Below are 10,574 nucleotides of genomic sequence, written 5' to 3'. Positions count from 1 at the left end.
CCAATCTCTTCGCCTGGGGCCGCGAGGAGATAAACCAGCGCCGCCAGGGAGCGGGCCGGTGGAAAGGCTTAGATCACAGAAGGCGGGGAAGGTCAGCTCGGCGGCAAGGAAGACCGAGAGCAGAGCCGGAGGGAAGGGGAGGGACGTGGGCAGGGCGCCGGAGACAGGGGGAGGATCCGGGGCGGAGGGGAGGGGAGGCAGTGAGGGGCGGCGCGCCGCCTGGAACTGCTTGCTTTGACTGGCCGAGGGAGCGGCAATCCCGGCGGCTCGGGTGCTGCGTCGTCCCAGCCGGGTGGCAAAGAGGATGCGGAGTCCCGCGGCCGCCCACAGCGCCGCAGCGCCCGGCTCAGCCGCTGCAGCGCCCCGGCCACGCGGACCAGGTGGCTGCGCCGGGTTCCGCTAGGGACAGGCAGGGATGTGTAGGTGAGTGGCAGCGGAGGCGCTGTCAAGGGGCCGCGGAGCTGGGCTGGGTTGTGGACTGGACGCCAGGACTGCGGCCGGGCTCTTTGGGGATGCCCGCCCGATCGGACGAGGAGGCCGCTCTGTGGACGGGATCATGGGCGTTCGGGCACTTTCCAGGGGGAAGCGGTCGCTTTGGGTGCGGGGCCAGCTTTGGCTTGCCAAAATCAGCGGGTGGGTGAGGATGGTCGCGATGTCTAGATGTGGGTGCCCGAGGTGCTGCTCCCACGACGACCCAGCCCAACGGGCAGTTCGGAGGTTTAACTGAAGTGGAAACGAGCCGGTTGCGGTGGAAGATTGTGGTGAATTTTCGTTCGGACGCAGCGGGAGAAGGTGGGGTGCACACGCGCGAGCGGGGAGGCGACGGCCCGGCTGCCAAAGGCCCACGGGGCTGATTCCTTCGGGTTGGGGAGGGGCTGAGATCAGCGTTGAGGAATGCAGGGAGGATAGAGAAATAGGAGCGGAGGTATTGTGTGTAGGAAGCCCGTACGCGTCCGTTGCGCAGGGCCGATGTGTGTCGAAAGCAGGCTGGGCAAATCTCACCTCCTCAAAGCACAACCGTTATTTGGTAGGACGGTGCGTGGCGCAAGGCATCCCACCCCTCCGGAGCCCCACGAGATCCCCATTGTGCTCTGTGGAGCCTTACTTTGTTTTCCGAAGGCGATTCCTGCTCAGGGGAGGGCTTTTCCTTCGGCGCTGGCACAAGCAGGCCTGGGGGTTCGTTCCTGGAGGGAGGGGCCTGCCTGCCGCTGGGGCGTGAATCCTGCACACGAGCAAAGGTCGCGATTACCTTGCCTGGCTGGTGCTTTGGCAAGCAGTGCGTGTATCAGGGGCTTCGGAAGGGCCCGGGGGTGGGTGCCTGCCTGCCTGCCTTCGGGGAAAGAGGTGGGGCGGGAAGCAGATCCCACCCTCCGGGAAAGTTCGATTTGCGGGGAGTTGCACAAGCAGGCAGAGGCTGCCCGGACGTGAAGCGGAGCTGCATTCGCTCTGGACGCGGGGCTTGGAACGGAGCCGGCGAGAAAAGCTGTTGGGTGCTTGGAGCGTTGCGCGTGTAGCTCTCTTGCCCACGCTTGGAGAAAGGGGACTAAAGGCGGTTTTATATCGGGGGGCAACCAGAAAGCCGTGGCCTTTGTTTGATGCTGTGTCTTCAGTGACCCCTGGGGCAAGAGGAGCAGCGTCTCTTGAGGAATTTTGATTCAGCGTGGCAACGGCTCTTCCCTTTTCTATGCCCTGTCCAGGGTCTCTTTTGCAGGCGCAGGGAAGGGAGGGGCGTTTAAAAGTGGTAGCGCCTTCCCTGCACATACATTTCCTATTGATTGCCTTGCAAAATCCCCTCAGGTTGTGGGTTTAGTGAGCTGTCAATTAGCCAAACTTGCAGGGAGCAGGCAGAGCGGCTTCCAACCTTGTCAGTTTGCGGCAGCGCCTGCCTCATCATCCACGACGTTGTTTTGCACGCTCTAGAAATGCAACTCCGGGCAAGGGAGGGCTGGAAGGACCTTGCTGGACTCTGCACAAGAATGGGGCTCGGTTGGCCATTGCCGGTCTCATGCACAATCCTTCAGAAATTGGATCAAGGTTGCTCTTGAGACATTTGTAGCCTTCAAAATCAGACACAAAAGCCCAAAGATGAAGCTTAAACTTCATGTCTTGGGACAAGAATCTCCAAGAAAAATTTGTTTCAGTCCCTCTCTGGGTTTTCAGGATACCCTGGCGCTGAGCAAAAATGTCCTAACTTTGCTGTGAATTGGAGGACAGCCAGTTCCTCAAACTCTGATCTCTTCTAATTGCAGATTAATATTACTGGCATTTTTATGCATTGCTGTAGCAGAGGCACACCTGTATTCTTCTTGACAATTTTCATCTGACACTCACTGGATGCACTGGACTAGTACAGGCAGTCCTCGCTTAACAGCCATTCATTTAGTGATGGTTCAGACTTATGACAGTGCTGGAAAAACTGATGACTGGTCCTCACACTTACGATCATTGCAGCATTCCTGCAGTCACATGAGCACAATTTGGGCACTTGGCAGTCAGTTCACATTTATGACAGTTGCAGCATCCTGTGGTCACGTGATCCCCATTTTTGACCTTCCTGGCCAGCTTCTGGCAAGCAAAATCAATGGGGAACCACATGATTCACTTAACGACCACATGATTCACTTAATGCCATGGAGATTTGCTTAATGACTGCTTCATTTAGCAACCAAAATTCTGGTCCCAATTGTGGTCGTTAAGCGAGGACTATCTGTACAGCTCCCATCTTTTACTGACATGACCTATGGCAGTGTTGGCTGGAGACAGAGGGTGTTGTTGCACTGCAGCTCAGTTTGGCAGGCACTGTGTTGGGGAAGGCAGCTGAACAGTATCTACTCAGATTTCTAGTTCCTTTCTTGGAGAGATGTGAAAAAGAAGCAGTATGAAAGCCAACCTTTGGTTTAAAATGTATCTTTTCAAAACAGTGACAATGATTAAGCCAAGCTTTTTAAATAAGTGTGTTCTCTGCCACTTGCCTTTTAAAGTAAAAAAAGGCATGCCTTCCTGTTCCCCTCCAAAAGATGCTGCAAGTAAATGGAGCGATGAATAGTTGAGGGTTTTTTTAGCCAATTCAGCCACCTTATGTTAGGTCATGCAGTCTGGTCTGAAAATCAAGGAGGGTTGGACAGTAGGCTCAATCAGAGATTTATCTCTTTTCCCCATCAGCATCCTTAAAGTACGTAATTCCAGAGCAGTTCTCCCTTTGTTTCTAGGAAAGATAATTATGGCCCCAGTCATCACCAATATCCAGGTTTTCTTCCTGTTTACTGGACATGTATTTCTCCAAGGTAAAGGCATGTTTACCTTTTTGGTATCGTTCTCATTCTCTTGAGGAGGCCAGAGCCCTGCCCAGAAGCAAAATGAATAAAAGTGATATAATAAACTGATACTCAGTGATATAATCTAAAGTAACAATGATTATGAAGCTAGCCAATCAAACAAGATTAATTTTAAAGGAAGTCTAGTATTGGAGCAATGTAAATGCCCAGGTGAACAAGATATCATGATTTAGATCACTGTTTGGATTCATTTTCAAAATGAATAATGAATAAAAATTTAGAGGACATGTCACTACAACAGCTTAAGACTTAAGTTTGTGATATCTTTTATTCTATTTGAAAATGATCCCTTTTATAGTTTGTTTGGAGAAGTACTATCTAATATGGTTACAACAGCTATAGCAATTTGAATGTGTCTTTGATTGTTAGTGATGGTAAGTTATGGTACCATTCAGTCAGCAAGCACACTGCTCCAGTTCATGGAACCTCCTTGGATTGCTTTCTATATGGCCTGTAAATACCGAATATTTAAAATTTAGGCTGCAAGTGTTAATTGGCTTAATCAGTAGATTGATCAATGAAAGTGTTTTAGTTGATTTATTGGTGGGACCAACTGTAATCAGTGAGACTCTGGGTTAAGGTCACAGTTGCCTATTTTTTGAAGTGGTTTTGCTTCTGATGCATTACCATAGTGAAAAAAAATAGTGAATGAAAGCATCTACTGTTTATACAGTATTAAGTTGAAATGTATTAAGTAAATCCCAATCCTGAATTTTAAGCAGATTGCAATTCTCTTTATAATCAATCTGTTGAAAAGAAGATACATATTCAGTTAAAAATTGTTCAGTTGACAGGAACTCTTTCATTGAAAACAGAAGTAATTGTATGCACTCTTACTTGGAAATACATTCCATTGATCTGAGTGGGATTTATGACTGAGTAAGCATCCTTAAAATTGTGTTATAAAGGTTTTTCCTTTTCTTTTTTTTTACGGACACAAAAATAAAAGTTTTATGGAGATGGAGATGGAAGGAATTTTAAAGGACTAGTGAAAATATTAGACTATAAGGATTTATGTTTTGAAGAAAGTAGATGCCCAAAGTTTCTGCACAAAGGATTTCCTATAATCGGCCATTTTTTCTCAACCCAAAGCACTTTTGTAAAAGCCTAAATGGAGGCATTTTCCCCATGTTCACATAACTCTGAATTTAGCAATGATCAGTGTTGTGATACATAGAATGCAGACTACTCTGTAAACTCACTATTTAGCTTAGATACATTTTTATTTAGCAAAAAAAAATGTTCATACTTTCTTGGGTGGCTCTGATTGTAACTAGTGACAAATACGGGCTCTGTTTCTTTTGAAAAGATGTGTAGGCACCCTCTTTCTCCTTACATAAACATGCACGTGTGTGTGCATGCACACCCATCCTTGAGGGCACGAGGGGGGCAAACATTCCTCTTACAGTGCGGATATTTTGAAACTGTAATCATGCAATCAAAAGTTGCTCAGTTTGTACTTATTTTCTGTAGGGGTACCATTTAAAAATCTTGTGTTTGGGAGATATTTTAATACAAGAAAAATGATTTGTGGGGGGGGGGGGGTTCGCCCTTGGATGTTCCAGTGAGTGGGAAGTGGGAGGGCAGCTGCTGTTTGTGCAGCTTAAACTGCAAAGAAACAGAACTCTGCGACTCCTTCCCCATGACTTTTAACTCCACTCTACAGAGGTTTTTACTAGCAGGCTTTGTCCTGGCTCCCATTCTCTATTGGGGGACCCTGGCCACTGTCCTGCTCCCTCCCCTTCCCTTGCATTTTTCCCTTTTCCCATTATCATTTTGGTTAAACAGAAAGGCAACTTGTGTACCATATGGATCATGTTAACAAGGGCTTATCTGGGAGCCCTCGGGTTTTCTGCCCCTCCCCAGCAGTTCCTTACAGCTTGTCCTTTTAAGAAGAGCATCTTCAGTTGGTGCCTGCAGAGCCAATGTGACCAAGCTCCTGGAGAGACAGAAGGGGTACACAGGCTTAACTGCTTTCTTCCTGCCTGTGTTTTCTGCTCCTTTCTTGCTGGAAAGATTTGTTTCCTGGTCCCTCTGCTTTGCTTTCCATGTGGATCTGGTTAGCAGAGAGTTAGCCTGTTAATGCGTCAAATTCATCTGGAAGAGAACAGTGGCAACCATACCTTTTTGTTTCTTCAGTGATACATTTTCAGCTCAGGAAACAGTGCAGGACTCTAAAAACACAAAGTTTAAAATAAAGTTTAGATTTACAAAGATTATCATGACCTCCTGATGATTGGACAGACTCGGCAGCTCCCAGCGGCCTTCTACAGCTAACAAGGTAGACAATATGAGAGGGATGCCCAATGCAGGGAAGCAAAACATGCCCCAGTTTGGAAAAACTGGCAAGGACTATTTAGCACGATGGTGCTTGCCAGGAAAAAGATCTTGGGAAACCCCCTAAAAACACTAGCTCACTGTGCTGTGACTGTGAAAATATTGAGAACAATTAGATTAAAGCATGAAAATAGAGCATCAAATGTCATAATTAGACATAGCATGATTGCATTTTAGAACATTTTGTGCAATAATGCTAATCTCTCCTTGCAAAAAAAAAGAAAGAAAGAAACCTAGAATTAAAGGGGAAGAAACATAAAAATGCAACTAAAATGCCAAATTTACCTGTTGGTTTTCCTTCTTTGAGAAGGAATTTGGAAGGGTTACCGATCATCTTGCCAAAGTGTGCTTTTGGCATATGAACAGTCGCATGCTTTCCTCTGCACCACTCACAATCCTTTCCAGCATGCTTTCCTCCCCAATGATGGTATATGCTTCACATGCTCAGTAGGCCAGTTCTTGCAGCCCCCTTCTAGGACCGTCCTCCCATTGTGATGCTGAGCTCTCCCACCCTCCTTCCCTCTTCCATAGAACACGTGTTTTCCTCTTCTTCAGCCAATGATCTGATGGCATCTATTCTGCCCAGACTTTTAACAAAAGATGGGAATCCTGGAGGTGGGTGAATATTACTGCCCAGCACAATTGGGAGGGTTGGCATAAATGTGATACTTGATACAGCAGCAACTGCCTTGGAGTAGGGTCTGGTTAAGAGATGCTAAGGTTCATCTGCTTAAACTGTATAGCTAAAGAGAATGCAGAGAGTTGATGGTATTTGCAGGTTGACTGAAGACAATATTTCCTCAACTTGCTGCTTGATCAGCCCCATCTTTCTTGCCACCTTCAATAATTGCAGCACTACTACAGGCCTCCTTGGTTTAACCAGGATGTGGCTTCACTGATGAATTAATAAATGGGCAAGCCTTGATTGTAGCACAGATCATATTTAAATGGACTGAGCTGTGGCCGCAGCCGCAAAGAGAGCTTTGTTCTTTCCCTTACTACAATGTCTGCAAAGTGTCACCATCTGATGTTATTCTGGGTGGCAAAGAGCCTGGAAAATCCAGGCTGTTCCCCCCCACAGCCAGAGATAAGTCCTGTCTCCTGTGATGGATTTGCCACCTTCTTAGCAGATGAAGCTGCTCTTTGGGGATGACTCAGTTTAACTGTGTACAGTAGCTCTTGCTCATGATCTGTGCATGCGACGGTTGGAGACTGCAGATGCCCCTCTTTGGGGCGATGGAGGCTTCAGCTTTTCCTGGATGGTAACAGTCAGTCCAGAATAACAAGTCCTCTACTTGTGGTGGCAGTCAGGACTTCTCAAGGGAGGGGAGGACCCACTGTCCATTGTCCAGAAGATGGGAGCCCTATGGTGTGACCATTTCAAAACAAGGGTGTCTTTCTCAACTTGCTGCTTTCCTCCACTGAGCTGGGCTTTTTTTTTCTCTAGCTTTCTAAACTGATGCCTTAAAGGTATGTTGGACTTCAACTTCCATAATTCACAGCCACCAAGGTCAAAGACCACACTGGCTGTGTTGGGTTCCTCCTTGCTTGTCTGTGCCTTTTTCAGCTGTGTACAACTTCCAAAGAAAGCCATCTGTGGTGGAGGTGGAATCCAGAGGACTTAAAACAAAATGGGGAATTCAGGTTGGGGAAAGTAGGTTGACTCTTTCTTTTGGTTTTGTCTACATCCTCCCACCCATCTCCCAAAAGCTGCTCTTCATCCTGTGGGTGAAACACGTAGGTACCCTGGAGGGAGAGGATTACCCTTCCCCAGCACCATGGCCCTAGTCGGATTCCCCTTTCCTGCTTTTAACTTTGCACCTCCGGGCAGGAAATCTGATAGTGGGTTTCCTGCCGTTGGCCCTGAGTTTGTCCAGTAAAATGCCTCTTGTGTGCAGCTAACAGTCTCTGTCCTATGGCTGTTCCCATTTTTTATCTTCTGAGCCACCATCCTATTGATGATACCTTCTACATTTGTTGCTTCCCCATTCCCCATGCCAGCATTTTTTTGTTTTTAATGACACCTGACTTACCAGGTTGGATGTTGCTTTATTTACTTTAATTTATTCATTTAGGCATATTTTCCCTACTTTACCCAATAGCAAACAACCTCCAAGTGCATTACAAAAAAGAGTAAAATTACAGTAAAATCTAAAGTAAAAGCCATAATAAATGCACCAGCAATCAATGGGAAGTGTGTGTGTGTGAACCCATTTAATCAGCTAACCTATTTTGGATTCAGATCTCTTGGTCAGGAACTCCAGGACCAATTTGAACACTCATTGATACCTGTTTTTTTTAATGTTTTTTTAGTCAAAAGAAACAACATGTTGTAGTGGTTATGATGTTGGACTAGGATGAATGGGTGGAAATCAGGCCTCATCCATGGAAGGTTGTGGGTGATTTTGGCCAGTGACTATCTCTTAGCCCTCACAGGGTTGTTGTGTAGGGGGAAAATAGCAGGGAGTGCTCACTTTGTTGGCCGGGGTCCTTGAAGAAAGGCAGGATCTAAATGAAATTAGTTTGTAATATATGCAGGACTACTGGGTTCTTCCAAAATTACAGGGGTCTTTTTTTTCTTAAACAAGAGTGTGACTGGGTCCATTTCCTCCTCTGAGGACTAAGGAATGTAGGCCATCACAGTATGCTCGCAATGGGAGGAAGAGACATGATGAAGCCACCCAGAGTCACTTGTTAAGCCACCCAGAGTCACTTGTTGAGATGGGCGGCTATAGAAATCAAATAAATAAAATAAAATAAATGTATGTATGTATGTATGTATGTTAAAGTGGGCACAGTCACAATACACAGCTCCCTCCACCTCCCCAAGTTGCTCTCTACCCAATTTACCTTTCTGGATTTTTTTTCTTCTGATCTGGAGGCCACATTCCCAAACAGCCCTGGGATGCAGCATAGACTGTGTGTGTTTTCTGAACGTGCCCCTGGGCCTAGGAAGGACTGGGTGGGAGAGAAGGGCGATGCTTGGTCATTGCTTTGCAGCAGACTGGATTTATTCATTTTTAACAGAAAGACTCTAAACCAGGAGTCCCCAAACTCTTCAGCTCATCGACCCCTAAATGAAGTTTCAGACTGTTCATCCCCAGTCATTTATTATATGAAAATAATTTAATAAATGCTACTTTAACTAATTGTACTACAAGTAATAACAATAACAGCAGCAACAATAACAATAACAACATCCCCTTGGATACTCCCATCGACCCTTGAGGGTCAGTATTGACTGCTTTGGAGAACCCTGCTCTAAAAGGACATTTGACTCCAAGAGAGATGCCAGTGAGTCTCAGCCGTAGACTTGCACCTGGGTCTGATGGAAGGAAATGGAGGTGGAGACTCACTGCAGCTTGGAGGGCCAAAGGTGTTGGAGCTGAGGACCCCCTCTCTATTTCAGAGGTTATTGGAGGACTGGATGCAGTAAGGCTGCTGCTTTCAGTGGAGGCTGCTTCCTGCATTGTTACATGAGTGCTTGCTTTGTGTTTTCCTCTTTCCAATCAGGGCATTAATAGAACCTGCCCTCGTATAGAAACCCAAGGACAGGCATCATTGAGGAGGTATATCTTTTGCATGTACAGCCCTCAAATCTACCTCTCTCTTTTTTTGTGCCTTTGAGTCGGCATGTTGACTCTTGGTGACTGCCTGGACAAGTCCCAGCAATTTTCTTGGCAAGAGTTCGGAAATGGTTTGCCATTGCCTGCTTTTGAGGGCTGAGAGAGAGTGACTGGCCTAAGGTCACCCAGCTGGCTTTGTGCCGAAAGCGGGACTAGAACTCATGGTCTCCCAGTTTCTAGCCTAGTGCCTTCACCACAACAAAGAGGCTCTCCCCTCTAATTAAGCCTGCCAAATTCCTGAGCAGTTAAAGCAGAACACAGGTCATAATTAGAGACTTTGCACAGGATCGTGGACTTTAGTGCTCCCTGTTCAAGCCAAGGGGAAGCAAGCTTTGGCAGGTTGCTAAATCTGGGCTCCCTTAGGAAAAGGGAGAGCATAGGCTTAGCCATTTGACAAAACTCACTCCCTACTTGGCCTGTGCAAGCCACGTTTTATAGACTTTTGCTGTGTGTGCAAAGCATTTAGCAAGAATCAAATGGATGAGGAACAAAATAAGTGAGGTGAGAAACTGGACAGGTGGATAAATGAAATCCTGAGTTTTCCAATGCAGCACAGAATTCATTTGATCTGCAAATGAAAAGGCCCTCTGAACTATCTTTCTGGGTTGTTTTACTGGACGTGCTGGGCTATGGAGAGGCAGGAGCTACGCAACATGATGTTTGGAATCACACTGAGATGAGCATGTGCACCAAGTGCTTCTCTCTCAGCTGAAAATGACCCAATGACAATATCTTACTTTCTTGCTTATCCTCAAGGATAAAGCCCAGAGAGAATGCTCCAGGCCAAGCTGTTATTTCAATTTACATCTTTAGGGTTCTCTTAGCAGGCTGAATGATTGAAGGCTTTACTTAAGATGGTTGTTCTGATTTTCATGTATTAGATTACTAGAAGGCTGTGTAATTTCTTTGAGAATGCTAGAAGAGCACTGTGGGATCAGACTCCCAGATCGCAAGATCCAGCATTTTGTTTCTGACTGCAGCTAGCCAGATACCACTGGGAAGCTGACAGTCATGATGTGAAGACAGTAAGCCTCACCTGTTGTATATCCCCAGCATTTGTAATTTAGTGGTAGACTGCTGCTGAATATGGTGATTGGATTTTGCTGTCAAAGTTAATAGCTATTAATTGTATTTATTCCCCCCGCCGCCGCCGCCAAATTTAGTTCCCAACTACTCTTCTGATTCTAAGTAGCTTACAAAGCGTGAGACTAAACGCATAAGACCAATATGCAATAATCTAAACTGTTAAAAGAAACGAAGAAGTCCATAGCTGCTG

At 46.3% G+C, this 10,574-nt stretch overlaps 1 protein-coding gene across 1 annotated transcript in view; it reads left to right on the top strand.

The window, feature by feature from the left end:
* Positions 1–293: 293 nt before the first annotated feature.
* The window catches only part of FIGNL2 (fidgetin like 2), a 55,053-nt gene continuing 44,772 nt past the window's right edge, over positions 294–10,574 (top strand). Inside the window, exon 1 of the mRNA XM_063293636.1 lies at positions 294–423. The gene's annotated coding sequence lies outside the window, so the exon portion shown is untranslated. The remainder of the gene's footprint in view (positions 424–10,574) is intronic.

Source organism: Candoia aspera, chromosome 2 (assembly GCF_035149785.1).
Source record: "Candoia aspera isolate rCanAsp1 chromosome 2, rCanAsp1.hap2, whole genome shotgun sequence".
Lineage (NCBI taxonomy): Eukaryota > Metazoa > Chordata > Lepidosauria > Squamata > Boidae > Candoia > Candoia aspera.
This window is presented reverse-complemented; position numbering and strand designations above follow the sequence as displayed.